Raw genomic sequence first — 17,436 nt, 5'->3', positions numbered from 1 at the left:
CTTAAATGTCGCCAGAATTTTAATCACACACAGAGATCTTTCTCTGAGAATTACGGTTCTTAACCGGTAATGGTAACCCTTCTTAAAACTTCCACTATATGCCATTGTTACTAGTCATTTAAAGCAGCCAGCACGGCAGCTTTTACTCCGCATAAGCATAGGTCAGCATAATCATGCCTACTGTTAATCAGAGTCCATTGTGATTTGAGTGAACAGTGGTCCAGGAATAATTGTAAATATGAAAATAATCCTTTTTACACTGCTAAACACTTTCAAATATTTTTAGCAAACTATTGCAAAAAACAGGTACTTATTTTACATCTGTTGCATTAAATGTTCAAGCTGCTCGTCTGCATCAACGTAATTTCTTTCTGGCCCTAGTGCACTTTTCCAAATAACGAATACTTACTTGCTTATAGCACACTAAATGGACAAATAATATTTAATATAGGGCAGAATGACACACATGAGAGAGAGCTACAGTCTCCATATGTATGTACGTTTGTGTGTATATATATATCTTTATATGTAGCCCTGTTATGGGGGGGGTCATGTGAATGACCCTTACAAACCAGGCTATGGCGCTAACCTGTGGATAACAGAGAGGATCCCAGGCTTTTGCTCTATATGGAAGAGTGAGGATACTAATAAAATTGGTGTGCCTCCACCCAGGACATCGATGAGTACACATAGCAGAGTCCTGAGGAGAATTGTGCACAGATATACCCGGGTATATATACAGTCTATAACCACAAATACCTCCAATGTCAGGATGAGTTGCAGAGGCCTCTGGAGATAATTGTAGCAAAGATGTTCTGATGAGATGATCCTGAAAACAGCAGCAAGGAGATCCTCCAACCGGCAATTGGGCTGCGTATGCTGTGATCCTGGATTGCAGGGATGCAGGCAAAGTCTCTGGAGTTCAGGGACGACAATCTATCTGCGCTACCACTTAGACCCTAGCAATCACACTAATCTGCCAATGCAACCGGACCTCTGCTACCTATGGGCCATCGGATGCCTAACCTATGCTAGATGTAACTAGACAGAGGGTGCAGATCAGCAAAGATAACTGAAAGGGCAGAGCAAATATATATTTGTCTATGTAGCTGATACTGACAGTAGGGATATCCCAAAGTGATCTCTGATACCAAGTATCACATATACCCCATTATTACAGAGGGTAATAATATAATACTGCACTACACACAGACACAGCAGTCAGTGTTTTCTGAAAGGAATGCAGGCACCTATCCTGGCTGATCACATGTTCTAATCTGGGCCCCTTCACTTCCGGCACTTACTTATATAACCTGCTGGGGTTTCTAAGACCACTATCAGGGGCAGAAAGCAGTTCATCGTTTATAATGTAGATGTGTCTGTTTACTTCAACAACTTTATTTACATATTTACAAAGTTACAACTCAGCTAGCAGATAGCAAAAGGCACTCCCCTACATATATATACAGTATATGTATAAAACACATGAGGTGCTCAAGGGATGAAGATGCCAACATCTACTTGAATTCCTCCAATAAGTACGTAAATGTATTTGTATCATTTAGCACAGGTATTTATATACCTTTATATTTCATACAATGCAGCTCAGTGTATGTTCTTTGTATGCCTAGGGTGCCAGCAATAATTCCCCTGCTCATTCATGGGATGTATGTAATCTCAGGGCAACCAATTAAAATGGGTAAACATGCCAAACCCAAAAGAAGATTAGGAGGAGCTGTCCAAGGCAGTGACTGAGTAATGAGGGAGATCACAGCTGTGATATTATTGAAGGAGGACAGGTAAGTCTGCCATAAAATGTTATTATGTTTTGCATAATTTAACATGGCAAAAGCCCGAAGGAATCCCAGTGAATCCCAGTGAATCATTTTGCTCCTACTGATAATTTTTGTGTTGATTAAAGTTCTGCTTTAGGACTTTTACTAAAGTTATAAAAGAATGCATATTTTGAGCTTCTGATAAGAATAGTTTACATAAAACGCATTTTGCTCCCAGCTGGTATGTTACTGTTCTTCACCTTAAATCTTAAACTGTAGTACTTAGAAAATGTTATTTTCCTTGAAAATTTTAAACTATGTATGAACAACCATTGCCTCATGATTAAATATTTTAGTCCGCTTCACTTATAGAAATTTTACGGTTCTGGTAACTGGTGATGCAAAAAAAAGTGCCTATAGTGATTTAAATAAACATTCCTATGCTCAGTGGGTATAAATTTCACTGAAACAGATTTACCTGGGTGGGGATTAGGATTATCCTATTACTATGGTCTTTTTATTTGAGAAAGAAACAAAATTTAAGATGAACATATGGCTGACTATGATAAAACCGATTTTGCATTAAGTTGAAATTACATTTGCCTGCAGGACTATATCCTGTAATTGCTGAAGTTTGTAAGCAGTGTTTGACTATGTAAAATGGTAATAAAGGTAGATCATATATGTATAGTTTTGGCTTTATTTTTTTTTTTTTTTGGAATGCAAAACACAAAAACTACAAGCTGTAAACAATTGTCACTTGCAAATGCAATATGCTAGTAAAGCAGATAGAATATTTTGGTTTATAAAATTCTCATTGTTTTCCTTTGAAAACTAGTTTTCTTGCAAAGATACAGTAATGAGTTCTTTTTCCACCGTGTTCACAAGAGAGTATCAGTGGCGTGTTTATGAGAGGAAGCTTGAACAATGTAGCGAGCAGTACATTTGCATTGAAATAGGATGCTGAATCTTGTCGATGGTATTTTTACTGCACAGTTTTTAAAAGCTTATGTTAAACTGCTAATCATCCAAAACCATATGTCATCTTGTGGTGCTGTTCAAATTGTAATTTCATCTTTTCTTCCCTCTTTTTAGTGCCTTTTACAGCCAGAGATTTTAAATCAAAATAATTTCTTAAAAATGAAGGCTGTGACATATTTGAATGATCTTTTTGCCTTGTGATGTAGTATCAAAAGAATGTAGCTAAATGCTATTAAATAATATTCATTTTGCCAGTCAAAGATTTAAAAAAAAAAAAAAAAACTAGCATATTTATTTTTACCACCTTCTTTTTTATATTGTAGGAAAAACAAAACGGTAAAGGTTATTTAATGTAAATAGGTGCAAAAGATGTATTTTGAGCAGATGAATGCAGAATATTACTTTAAGAAGTGGATATATTTTACCAATCTGAATATATCATAATGTGATAATGTAAACACATATATTTTAGGTAATATAGCTACATATACTGTATGAGTGCGGGTTAATATATAAATATTGCAGTTTTTTATTTGGGATCCAAGCCCGGAGTGCCCTGGAAGGAATGGGTGGGCAAGGCACTCCTCCCTTTTTCCAGGCCAGGAAATTAGGATTGCTCTGGAGCATTTGGCCATGAATGAAAAGGCACCTGCCATTGTATCGGGGAAGTGGTACCATGAGGCCAGGCAGTGAGGCTGGGGGCAGCCTGTGCGCTGGGAGAGCCTAGGAGGTCTCCCAAAGTTTAGGTCAGTGGGACCAATACTGTTGACGTGTCCCAGTCCCAGAGTGCAAGCTGTATTGTTAGTGGGAGCAGAACCGGGATGCCTATGTTGTGGGACTACAGATTTTGAAACTGCAACACCTACCTGCAACTACCTGTGAGTACAATCAATCATGGAGTAGCCACCTGGGTGGCAGGATTTTATTTAATAACCTGGGAGACTTAAAGTTGATGTAAGCTATCTTTTGTTCTGTTGGACATTTTGTGTTTTGTTATGCTCAGTGGAAGCTACTTATTTTGTGCTGAATTCTTAATTAACAGAGTTTTCTGAAACACTACAGTGATAAGCTGATCCCCCTAACTTCCCATTATATAAGTTAAAATACTTACTATAATAAAATTTGATCTAGTAGCTCTGTTTATCAGGACTACCTGGTCACCTAATCCACTTAAACCTATAGAAATTCTTCATAACTATACCAGATTTACTTCAGTATTACTGAGCACGCACTACCTGTTTACATATAGTAAAAGCATTTTTACATATGATCTAATGGCTGTGCTGTATAAAAACTTAATAGGTTCCGCTTTCGTTCACCTTAATATAGTCTAAATAAAAGCATCTATAATATTTCAATATGTTGCATATCATAAGGCTCTGTGCTGCTTCATTGTATATACCAGACAAATTCCTACTAACCCATTCACCTGATTATCTGTACTTTTACATCTGTCACAGGAATAGGTGTCCTCTGTGTGAGGTCTTCCCTTAGCTCTTACTCTGGTGACAGCTGTCAGTGATGCAATTTGTACTTACTCTTTGTCCTAGGGTAATGACGATTATTAAGGCAGCCAGGGGATAGGTGGAGTTTTGAAACTATGCAAGCTTCTGACCTTGTAATTGTAATCAACAAAACTGTCCAATTCTACTTTACTTGAATCTTAAAAATAATAATAATTATATATATTATATATAATTATATTATATAATAAATACTAGGGGGGTTACAATTTACAATTTAAGATCCTTTTTTTTGGGGCGGGAAGCCAATTAACCTAACTGTTTTACATTGTTGGAAGAAACAGGAAGAAACCTGTAATGCGCCTGGGCACACAAACCACAACCAACTCCAGATATCCTTTAATCAGGCTTTATTCAAAGTCATAAAGCACAGCAAGGGTTAAGTCCAAACAAGCAAAGTACAAGAGGGTAAGGCAAATACAGGTCAAGAACAATCCAAGGTCAAGGCAGGCAGCAGGCAGAATGGTCAGTAACAATCCGAGGTCAGGGCTGGCAGAGTTCAAGCAGAGTCAGTTTAAGACCAGGTCACTATGGAGATGACAAAGCAGATAAACTTTAAACCAACACAAGGACGCACCCAAGCACACTGTGTTAACAGAGGCTTATAGCGGGCAATGGTGTACAGGACAGCCTCTCCTTAAATGGCCAGAGTGACCAATTGCCTTACGCCACCTGGTGCCGTCTGATAGGAGACTAACTGAATCCCCTGTGGCCGATTGGCGGCAGGGAATTCAAACTAACTATGTCCCGCCCCGGAGCGAGGCAGCCGAGTGCCACGCCCTCGGGGGGTACAAGAGGGACGCATTGTAGCACGCGCACCTCTTTTCACAGCACCCCCTAGGACGTGCACTACTTTGCACATGCAAAGGAGTGCTGAGAGCAGGAGATTCAGTAACCACATCTGAAGGGATGCAAGGGATGCTGCCTGGCTGAACAGTAGTTTGGCCAGGATGAATCCCTCCGCCTGCAGAGAGAGACAAGCTGATTATTATATTAGCTATATATTAGCTGACAATTGATACTTACTGGAGTTTTATTATATCACCATGTATTTCACTAATTGTATCTGTTTAAATTATGAGCATATCAGATTTTATTATTAACCGTATCTTTAGTTTATTGTTTATATTGATGACAGTACTCAAGTTTTTAGGTATATTCAAAAATGAACATTGCTGTCTGCCCCTATGCTTTTTTAACTTTTGTTTAATATTTAGTAAAGACATTTAAAGTAGCTATTTGGAGCTAGCATATTATGTAATGGAAGACTAATCTGTTTAAAATTGTATGCCTTTGCCATGATACTTTTATTTTTTATATTTCATGTACATAAATATCAATTTGAAGAAAGTACTGAAAGCCTTAAAAGATCACTCAGTCAGTGGCCAGCTATCAAAAATGGTCACATGCAGTTCCAGTATGGTGAGTCCATATGGCACTGAATTATATCTCACTGGGTAAAATCCTCTGCAGCTGCTCTTCCAGCTGAGAATGTATTTGACTTCATGGGTTACTTTTAGGATCAACCCTTTTTGCGTTTGATAACTGTGCAAAGATAAACTGCTTGAAAGCCATGAGAGAAAATTAATGTATCTAGAAAAAATTATCATGGGCAGACTCACTTTACCTAGAAAACACATTTTGTTAATTTGCAAAACTGGAATACTGCTATATATTTGACTAAAGTGAAGTTAAATGACATGACCCTAAAACACAAAGTGATGTAAAGTGAACTTAAAAAAAAAACATTCATCTTTTACTTTATATTTTACCAATTTAGGTCTTTAAACTCTTACTTTTTTGCTTTACATGGAATGGTCTGTACAGTGCATTACAGAAAATATACAAAACTTGTGGCCTGTGTTGACAGGCTTTTTTTTTTTTTTTTGCTACCAGCTGATTTTGCATTTCCATACAAGTCTATGGGAATGCAAAACCTTGTTAAAGTAGTTGAAATTCAGGTTAGATTAATGTATATTGAAGGTCAAATGTCCTTGTCTGTCAATAAATACTGATTGATTTCAGAAGTATCTCAAATTGATGCCATTACCACAAAAAGTAAAGACCATCTACACAAGTCTACACAGTCATGTGTGCCCCCATTCTGGTAAGTGTAGTCAAACAACAAATAAACCAGTAGTATGTTTTATATGGGTGGAGGGTCTCAAATAACTATATAATACCAACCAAATAAGGAGACAACTATGCAGAGCGCTGTGTAATATGTTGGCTCTACATAAATCCTGTTTATTATTATTATTAATAATAATAATAATAATATTAATAATAATAATAATAATAATAATAATTTAGCGAATAATACCTATTTTGAAACTCAATCAATATCCATATTTATCGGTAAGCACTTTAGATATTTGTTTGCTTTGACAAAATGTAAAATTTTGGGAAATTACCCCAGTTTTTTGCTATCACATCCAGTTTTTAAGATACAGGGTATCCTCCATTTTTGTAAAAAAAAACAAATTTTACATACAATGAAAAAATAATGAAATACCTTGAATTCACTGTTTATTTAAATTTATTTTGTTCATACAAAGGATTTATTGTTACTCTTTGACATTTTTTTTTACAGTAAAACACTTGAAAATAAATAGGGTAGGCAATTAAGGTAAACATTTACACCTATAGCTTTTCCTGGAGTGTTGAGTGTTAGGACAATCGAATGCTCCAACAATAGTCAGCCATCATATGTACATCCCATCAACCCTGATTTCATCCCTCCATGACCTTCAAATCTTGGTAGAATTGTTCACCTTGCTCATCACTGACTGCACCAAGGATTTCCAGGAAAATAGAAAGATGGCTATGCAGAAAATGCACCTTGATGCTCATATTGCAACCAAGCATTTTGTAGCTCTCCAAGAGTTTCTGTATGATTATTTGCTCATGTGTTTCCAAGAAAGTCGTTGACAATGGCTTTGAATAATAACCAAGCATTCTTTTCTGATGAAATGTTCATCTTTGATGAGCTGCCGAATCTGTGGACCATCAAACACACCGGCCTTTATTTTTTCAAATCACAGGCTATGAAATGCCAAAATGAGGTACTTCAAACAGTCTCCTTCAGTTGGCAATAATTTTTCTATCAACAAGTGGCTCATGTAGAATGTTTGGATCACCTGGTTTTAGGGCACATCTTGGACGCTAATTCCTTTCCACCAAATGCCTCTCACAAGCTCTGCTGTCCCACATGCACAGGTAACAGGGATACTTGGTGTATCCGCGTTGCTGACCAAGAAGGAAGCATACCATTTTAAGGTCAACACAGATGACCCAATTGTGTTGGTGATATTGCAACAACTCAATGACTCTCTTTATGTCTGCATGTTCTTCACAAAGAGAAACTGAACGGCTAATTGGGGCTGACCCAAATATATTGCCATTGTGAAGGAGGACACACTTTAAGCTCCGCTTTGAGCTATCGATGAAGAGTCGCCATTAAAATTAAGTTATAGATTGGAATTCCCGATTCCCTCCATTAAACCTGATATGTTATGGCAATACACAAAGCCACTGCCAGTTCTAAAGTACTGCAGAAATGCAATTTCTCTGGTTCAAAAGTACGTTACCTTCATTCCTTCTTCAAGTAAGTTTTTCTCACGAAGTCTTCATGCAAGGGGTTCTGGAGCCTTCTTCGATAGTCCCAAATCAAGTGCCAAATCACTCAACTCATGCTGATTAAATCCCCTACAAACAGAGTCCTCTTAAATTTCAAACTCTTCATCATTGTTGTCACTTAGTTCATCACCATAATTATGTTCTTCAAGAAAGGGCAGTGTAACAAGAACCTGCCCTGGGGTTTCATCTGAATGAGCCACTGGGTGTATAGCTGATGGTAGACTAGGATACTCTATGTTGCATTTATTTTTCTTGTTTTATGCTTACGTTTTCACTATGCAAAAGTAACAGTCACTAAAATGATCTCTTGGCAAACCATAGGTATACCAAATGGCATCTTATGACGTATTCCCTTTGTTGACATTCGTAAACCCTCGACACACTGTTTGCATACCTTATGAGGTGCCCAAGACTTATCTTGATCACCATGTTTACCTTTGAAATATTCCAAATAGGCTTGATCTACAAATGTGCTGATGTTCACCCTTTCACTCAGAATGGTGAAACTGCCACAGATATAACAAAATCAATCAGGCACTTACGACAAGAAACAGCAGAGCCAGACATGATCTGAAAGAAAGGAAATTTGTGTGTAGAAAAATGTAAAAAAAGTAAAAGTAGAAAAAAAATTTTGCTTATTCACCATGCAGAGCAGGGCACAAACTCTGACCACACTGTCTTGCATGTAAATAAATAGTCTATACAAATCCACGCTACAGTAATCACATTAATATAAGCAGTAGAGAAAAAATCTGATGTGATAGAAAAAGGTTAATTAAATTTATATAATAAATAATTTTACTTCAGGTGACTCTAGTAATAAAAATATGTTTTCAGATAATAAATATATGTAAATATACACACACAATTTTAGTCTTCTGTAAGCCACCAATATTTTCATAACCATTGTTATAATACATCCAAAATGTAGCCATATAGAAAATGTACTGTACAAAATACTTTAAAACATCAAATAACATATATTAAAATGGATAAACAATTAAATAAATAACAAGCTTTAGAACAACAATGTAGCCATCATACTAAACTAAGTCCCACAAAAAATGTTTACCTCAATTGCACTCAACGTTGAGTTCATCTACTAATGTTATGCTAGTTTTGAGGCAAAGAAAATGTTCTAATGTATGATGCATATATGAATATAAAAATAATATTCTGCATAAGCATACAAAGTAAAATATTTTAGATTTGCATTATAACAGACCAAAATTGTAGATCCACAATTTATGTATTAAAGTGAAATTGAACATACATTATTAACTTTTTTAGTTTGGCACAGGAAGTAGGATGATTTCCATGTAGTGAATATGTTATAATAATTGAAATAGCGGGCTTTTTTGTGACTATTACCTTATAATCTGCTACTTAAGTGGATATTTTATTGTAGTGCTAACTATTGGGTGATATAATCAATCTGCTTATCTGTTCTTTTATTGGTTTCATAATAATCCCTGTGGGAAACCCTGTAATAATTCCATGTTCACTGCAAATGTCTTTGAAGAAGAAAGGTTGAAGCCACTGCTACAGTGATAGTCTCCTTGCCCATGGTCTGTTTCATGTACCAGAGAATTTTAATAAAGGAAACAATGAAAGCCAAGGTAGTAGGCAAAAAGTAGTTACGGGGTGGCTTTAGAAGCCCCAAAAACAACTTGACCTTGCGGAGATAGAAAGATAAATAATAGATAGAATAGAAAATGTATGGAACCATGCTACTATAAAATAATTATATAGCAGGTAACCTATTCCTGAAAATATATATAAATTATATCAGATAATGAATTCTGTGTGTGTGTGTGTGTATATATATATATATATATATATATATATATNTATATATATATATATATATATATATATATATCTGCTAGTGCAACTTCTGGCACTAGCATTTATACTCAGAAGTATGAAGAAATTGGTCCTGATTTATTAAAGCTTTGCAAGGCTGGAGAGGATATACTTCCATTGGTGAAGCTGGGTGATCCAGTAAACTTGGAATGGATTTTAAAAAGTCATTTGCTTTTTGTTAGCAAACATTTTCAATCCTGGACCCAATCCATTCCAGGTTTGCAAGATCACCCAGTTTCACTGATGAAAATGTATCCTCTCCAGCCCTGCAGAGCTTTAATAAATCAGGCCCATAGAGTAAGTTATCATTAGCTGTCAGACTTTAATTTTTGTATGCTAAACATACAGATTCAGCATTAAACTGATCATAGACTGCCTCCTTGAACCTAAACACAGAATTTACACTTTACATAAAAGGGTAGACAACCCTTTTATGTAGGATAAAAATTCTTTTTTTTTCACCACCCTAATTCTCTGCTGCCTAGGCGGTTGAGAATGAACGGTAGCCTAAAGCCTCCCACGATACCTTCGTCAGGCATCCCAGGAAGCTCCTGGGCGTTCCTTCTGTGCATGCCCGAGCATCTCGTGCATACGCAAAAGGAGAGAAAAATTTGCCGATCTGACGCATGCGCAGTGAGATCAACCATTTTTTTTTTATCCTACATCACCCGATCTCGCACCTGGGTCAGGTGATGTAGGATGAAGAACCCAGAAGAGAAGACGAAGATGGCAGCGCCCGGAGTTCAGGGACGGATGTCGGGATGTTGCGGGTACCAATGCAGGACACCCTCGGAGTGATCGGACTGCCTTGCGGGATTGAAGGTAAGTGTATTTTTTTTTTGAGTTTAGTTTCTCTTTTTTGTCAATTTATTTTTTATCATTCAAATTAGTTCTTGCAACACAAAAATAAATTCATGAGAGTCTAATGCAAAACAGTTTTTCATAAAAAAAGGTGCAATAAAAAAGAATACATTTTAAACAAACAACTTAAAGGCACAATAGAGCTATTCTCTGTATAGCTGTATCGTATTGTGTTTGTATTTATTGCTACAGCTATAGAAAAAAAATCAAGCATAATTAGATAAAAGGCAAGATGTCATATATTGTCCTCATTATTAGAAATTCAATACTACAAAAGCTGCACTTCAATTCTCTAGAACAACTAAGGACAATGGTATAAATCAATTTTTACAAGTTCTTAAATAACTATACAAATAAATAGCTGTATAAAAAGAATATAAAATAAATTAACCAGTAAAAAGAACTGCTTTGAATCTTCATTTAAACCATTCTAAAATTTATAAAAGTGCAATGTACATCATGTATTTATTTGCAATTACATGTGGAGGCAATAAACCGATCAATAGCTGTCTCTACGCATATGCACAGCATATATTCCTTTACAAAATTGATGCCATTGTCTACTGTGCTGCTAAGGACCAGGGTTGGAAAATTGGCACTTATAGCATTATTCTCCTAAATTGCACATAAATTGAAAATTTATGCACAAAATAAGCAAAAAAAAGGCTTTAGTTCCTCACATTTTTATGCAATCTTTTTGTTCAACCCACTGAATTTAAGCTGAAAGTCTGCAGTTCAACTGCATCTGAGTTGCTTCATTTAAAATTAATTGTGGTAATGTATAGAACCAAAATTAGAAAAAAGTTGTCCAAATATTTATGGACCTAACTGTATATGAAACATTTGACAACATATCCAAAAATCGTCAATATTTTACATGTGGTAATTATAGTAAAGAATCTTGATTTACAGATTTCAAGTAGTATAATAGTAAATATTGAGTGATAGGTGTTCTGAGAGTAAAAGATATTCAATAACAAGATATTCAATACAAGAAGTATTATGATAATGGTATATATAACATAACCAAAATTATTAAATATTTACTGATTTGTAATAGAGAGTATAGAGAGTACTTACTATTGGAAGCACATGCAAAAGATTCAAACAGGGATTGGTTCAATAAGTAGATGGTAGAATAACATCTGGTCAAATGCCGGAGGTTAAAAACGTACATTAATGGTGAAATTGAGTAATATTAGGGATTCTAGATAGATGTAATAAGGGTATAGGTAGGTTGTTTAAGCTTTTAAATACGTTGGGTTTAAAGTAAAATATAAGGTAGGAAACAGAATAGCTGATATAGAGAAAGATTCATACCTTCAAGAAGTTAGCCATCATTTGAGAAGGAGCACCTGATGGTGGTGCGTTGGCATGGTAGAAGCAGAAAATGCAAGGCTGCTGGATCCGCCTTTAAAAAGTCTGCTCGTGTGACGTCCGGAAAAATAAACTGCGCATGCGCGAGATCAGGTTTCTGCGCAGAAGAGGGAGAAAGGGATACTTCCTCCCTTATGTGTGCCTTAATAAATTGGAAGCCACGCCTGCGCTGTGAGAGGAGAAGAGGTTGTTTCCACCTTTACAGTTGCCCTAGAAGGATCGAGGATGTGGCTGCGCAGTTGGAGGGGAACAGAGAACTTCAGCCCTTAGTAGCGCCCTTACTGATTGTAGATGTGGAAATTATTAAAATGCATCCATAGAAAAGCGCAATGATATAAAAAGTGGTGGTTAATTGTAAATTGTAAATAGGTATGCATAGTGTGTGTAGGAAGGTAATTGATAGGTATATATAGGAGTATTCAATATATGATTTAATTAATGATTCTAAATGAAGACTCTGTATACATGCAATGGAGGTTTAAATTAAAACATTGAAAATATAAGGAATTAATGAAAAGTTGTTGAATCCCTTACCCATACTCCAACAAGTGTGATTTATAAGCTATGTATCAAAATCATAGTAATAGAATTTATAATCTATGTACCATAATCAGGTCCAAAAGGGTATATGACATATAAATACAGCGCATGTCATAGTAACTGTCATCTCCAAAATATTGTTATAAAAATGGTAGTAATTGGTGATGAAAACATAATAAACTATAATTTGCAAAATGATACTACACATATTATTTAGTATAAAAACAACAACAGGGATATAGCATATGTACATTATTATATGTGTATAAAGTAGAACTTCTCTAAAAAGGATTGATACAGGAACAAAATAATTATATGGTGTTTGACTGATGGTAGTTAGAACGATAAGGCATGCTTATTAATGATGGTAGATGGGGAAATATTAGAAAAAAGAAAATAGATATAGGTAGCTATGTCTCGGAAACCTGATACTTGGTCAGGGGTATAGCATGAGATTTAGATGTCATAGGCTAAAACAGTGACATAGTGTCAGGGCAAAAGTCAGTAACCACTGTATCAGGTTGTATGAAGGAACGGTTCATAACTAGTCATGTCGTTCACACCGGGTGCTTTAGTTGCTTGTAAGTTTACAATCCATTTGCATTTTATCTGGAGCAGTGTGTTGTCCAGATCCCCTCCTCTTGGGTTGCTGGGGACATGTTCACGATCTGAGAAGGAAATCATAGAAGAATCAAGGGTTTCTAGAGTGCCAACGTGGTAACTTATGGGTGTAATAATTCTTCCTAATGTTATAGAATGGACATATATTGTCTTTGTGAATGCCCTTTTAGTCTTTCCCACATAAAACAAGCCACACTTGCAGGATATCAAATAGATGACTCCTTGTGTTGTACAACTGATGTGGTGGCTGGGGCGGTGTACTGAGTCATTGGGGAGTATGGTACACAAGGCTTCTTGGATCCAACAACATTGGGCACAATAGCCATATGTGAAGGTGCCCTTAATGCAGGGGGATAGTGGGGTGGTGTTGAAGTGACTACACACCAACTGGTCCTTAAGAGAGGGTGATTATCTGAAGACAAAAAGGGGTTTGTTGCCTATGAATTTAGGGAGTGAAGGGTCATCAATCAGAATGTTCCAATGCTTTTGGCAAAATCTGCGAAGTTGGTTATGTTCATAAATAAATGTTATAATGGTTCTAGTTTGTTCTACATGATCTTTGTTACCTGGATTGGTCTTGAAGAGTAATTATTCTCTAGTTTGTTTTGCCATAAATAAGTGCATTTATTCTGTAGACTTTATTCGCTTACAAGTAGAATTTTATAAAAATCAAGTAGTAAAATGTTTCACTATGGAAAATTATTTTTTATTCTGCTTGATTTGTATAGAAAGGTCATCAGCAGCAGACTGTTTAACCTCCATATAGCAGGAACAGTGTATATAAATACTAGTTAATAATAATAATGTTATAGCTGTCATTGACTGCCTGGAAATTTCTTTGTCATTGTCAGTGCCAGAGTTTTTTGTGTTGTTCTTTAACCCTTCCTGACACTTGTAGCTACACAAATACTTCCAACGTGTAAAGCTGCGTACACACTTCCAATTTTTGTCATTGGAATGGATCTTTCACGATCCTTTCCAACGACAAGGGAGTGCACGATGCATGAACGGTGCTGTACATACAGCACCGTTCATGCTCTATGGAGAGGGGAGGGGGAGAGCGACGGAGCGGCACCCTGCTGCGCGCTCTCCCCTTCCCTTTCATTAGGATCGGCTGTCGTCCATCGTCCGTGGATCCGGCAGGTCGGTCGTCCGGACGATGGACGACACCGACTGTACACACGGCAGATTTTCGCCCGATAATTGGCCGATGCCGATTATCGGGCGATAAAAATCTGACGTGTGTACGTAGCTTTACACACCTCAACAGCTGCAAGACAAAACACATAACAGACATAACATGAATTGGATGATAACACTGATACCAATGTTTTCCCTGCTGACAAATTTAGTTGCCTTCACTTTAAGCTCTACCTGGGTTAAAGAAACAGAATGTATTAAATGTCAGTGGATGGGCATGTCACAGATCATTTTGTGGAATGAGAAACCATTCTGTCTTTGCTGGTTGTGCTTCAGGAAATTTGTTTACTACAGATTTCTGATTTCATTTTCTTTTAAATCTATGTGATCATAAAGTTTGGAAATTGCAAATTGTTTAAAACATGGTAAAATGTGAATCTATCAGGCAAAACTGCATCAAAAATTGCCTCAACCTAATGTATAAACATCTTCACAAAAGCATATGTTGTAGGTTTAGCAGTGTAAATATAAATGTATAGAGTGGTAGTAGGTTAGTACAAAGCAACAATTTAGTTCTTAGTTATTAGTGTATACATGTCCTGAAACATGTGAAACGAGTTTTTCTTTTCTTTGTTTTTCTTTAGGGCAATACCTCAAACACTTGTTTAGAATGGAAATATATGCTGATTTTAAACTGATGGTTGAAAAGTTGTAAGTTATGCCCTGCTTGTGTGTCTGTAGTTTTGTTTTTCTTGTGATCTGCCAATCTCCTTTGTTTTTTTCTTCATTTTCTTTTCCTTCTTTGATGTGGTTTAATTTTTGTATATAAAGAAGATGTTAGATGCAGACAAATCAGTGTAAAATGATTGTATTCCATATATACCAGGTGCGGATTGTCCTAGTTGTCTGTTATCAGAGATCAAAGTGTTATAAACCCTGTTAAGCAGGTAATCCTCTTTATCTCTTACAAATTTGTTTTGTTTTCTTGCTTTAGTCTGATGTTTACAAAAATTGTCTGTAATCTGTTTTTGTTTAGTAAATTTCTTGAAGTTAATTTACGTTAAGTACTCATGGGGTGATCCGGAAAGATTCCATTGTTTAATTTCACATCTATACACCTGCTCTTTTTGTATTACCTGTACAGGTAAAGTCAAAAGAGCAAAACTCATTGTTGTATCTTCTTGTATTTTCCCATTGTAATGTATTTTAACTTCATTTAATCGTAGCTTAGGACTGGCATGAGAAAGCCCCTTGATCCTTCTTCTTCAGTGTAAATTCTATTCACCTATTACATTATGAAAACACTGCAGTTGCATTGTAGTCCTATACATTATGTGTCCTTATAATGTAACATTTAAACATCCATGAGGGCGGGGATAAATGATGACAATTAGATACAATTAAGATTTTCTTGGCAGCAAAATTCTGATTATAAATTTGTGTTTATTGTGGGTATAAACGACCTGTACGCCTTTTTGAAGTGTCCCTCTAAAAAAATCATATTATTGATTTATATACAAAGATACTGGGTTAACAGCAGATAACAGTGCTGTCAGGTGCCTGGCCTTACTTAAAAATTTACCACATAAAGGGTACATGGTTTTGAAGGAAGTTTAATTGGCTTTAACATTTGGAAAATACAATGTAGTGTTTAATAACATATTACTAATATTATGACTCTATGAGGCATGTATTTATTATTCTTGTTGTGAATATAGTTAAAAATATAAAATATTATGACGCCAGTCTCATCAGGTCCTGAGAAATATATTGCAAAATGTGTCCAACATTGACAGAGATTAGACATATATCACATGTATTTATTATGAAATGCATATTCCTTTTCAGATGATTGAATAAAATATGATTTTATAAAAAAATCTTGATACTTGAATAGTGGAAGGTTTGAAACAAGACCATAAATCACTATTTATTCGTATAATACATTTTTTCAAAAAATAGGGATCCACAATCACCATTTTACAGGTTTGTTTCAGCTCAAAAAAGAAGCACAACACAATATATTGTTTACCAGATTTCACTTTTCATCTTTGAAAAAAATAAATGAGAATTCTGATTATCTAAGAAAAAAGCTACAAGGCATTAAACTTTGTAAATATCAAACAATCACAATCTTAAACTTACATATTGTAAATATGTTTTTTTGTTTAAAGAAAAAAACATGAACCAAAGCATGCATATAATAAAACATACAATTTAATAATGTGTTTATATCTAATTTCAGTTTGTATACCATATCAATAGTATGTTACCATATTACTGGGTATTGGGGAAATCAATTGCCCTAGAATTTTATAAAAATTTGTAGACAGAATATATGCAGTCTTTTAGGTTCTTTTCACAAAGCTAATGGACCTAATGAAATCCAGAAGAACTCCACTAATCCCAGTAAATGAGCAAACAAGATTTTTAAGTTCGATCTTGAGGCGAATGGGCCTTTCTCGTTTACCGAACATGTGGGCGAGAACAGCCTTGTGATTAGCCGTGAGGTCAAGTTCAGTAGTAGGCCTGCAGGTTCCAACGGTAGTACAGCAAGGGAGCGTGGAAACCTAGACCGTGGGAACCTGCGGTCACAGCTGATTGTAGACACGTGCCTCCAATCAGCTGTGACCGCAGGCGTACTACTGAACTCATATGACCTCTTAATGGAGAATCTCCACTGAGAGCTCATATGAGTTCAGCTGTGACTGTCCAGGTTCCTACCATCCCTGGGCTGTAATTATCATTGATAAGAACAGCCCAGGGACCATGGGAACCTGGACCGTGGATTGGCGAAATCGGTTCACCGAACTTTCGCGGACCCATCGGAAGTTCGAGGAAAATTATGCGAGACTTTCAGAGGCATTCTTGCTCATCCCCACTTTATACTTGATTCATAGATCATAGATCTCCACTTCCTCAGCAGAAGGTAGGTTATAGAAACAGAAACATGTGTATATGTATACATGTGTGTGTGTGTGTATATGTATTTATACCTCTTCCGACTTACATACAAATTCAACTTAAGAACAAACCTACAGTCCTATCTCGTATGGGGACTACCTGTCTGTGTGTATGTATATATATATATATATATATATATATATATATAT

This window comes from Pyxicephalus adspersus, chromosome Z, assembly GCF_032062135.1.
Source record: "Pyxicephalus adspersus chromosome Z, UCB_Pads_2.0, whole genome shotgun sequence".
Taxonomy (NCBI): Eukaryota; Metazoa; Chordata; class Amphibia; order Anura; family Pyxicephalidae; genus Pyxicephalus; species Pyxicephalus adspersus.
Note: the sequence above shows the minus strand (reverse complement) of the source record.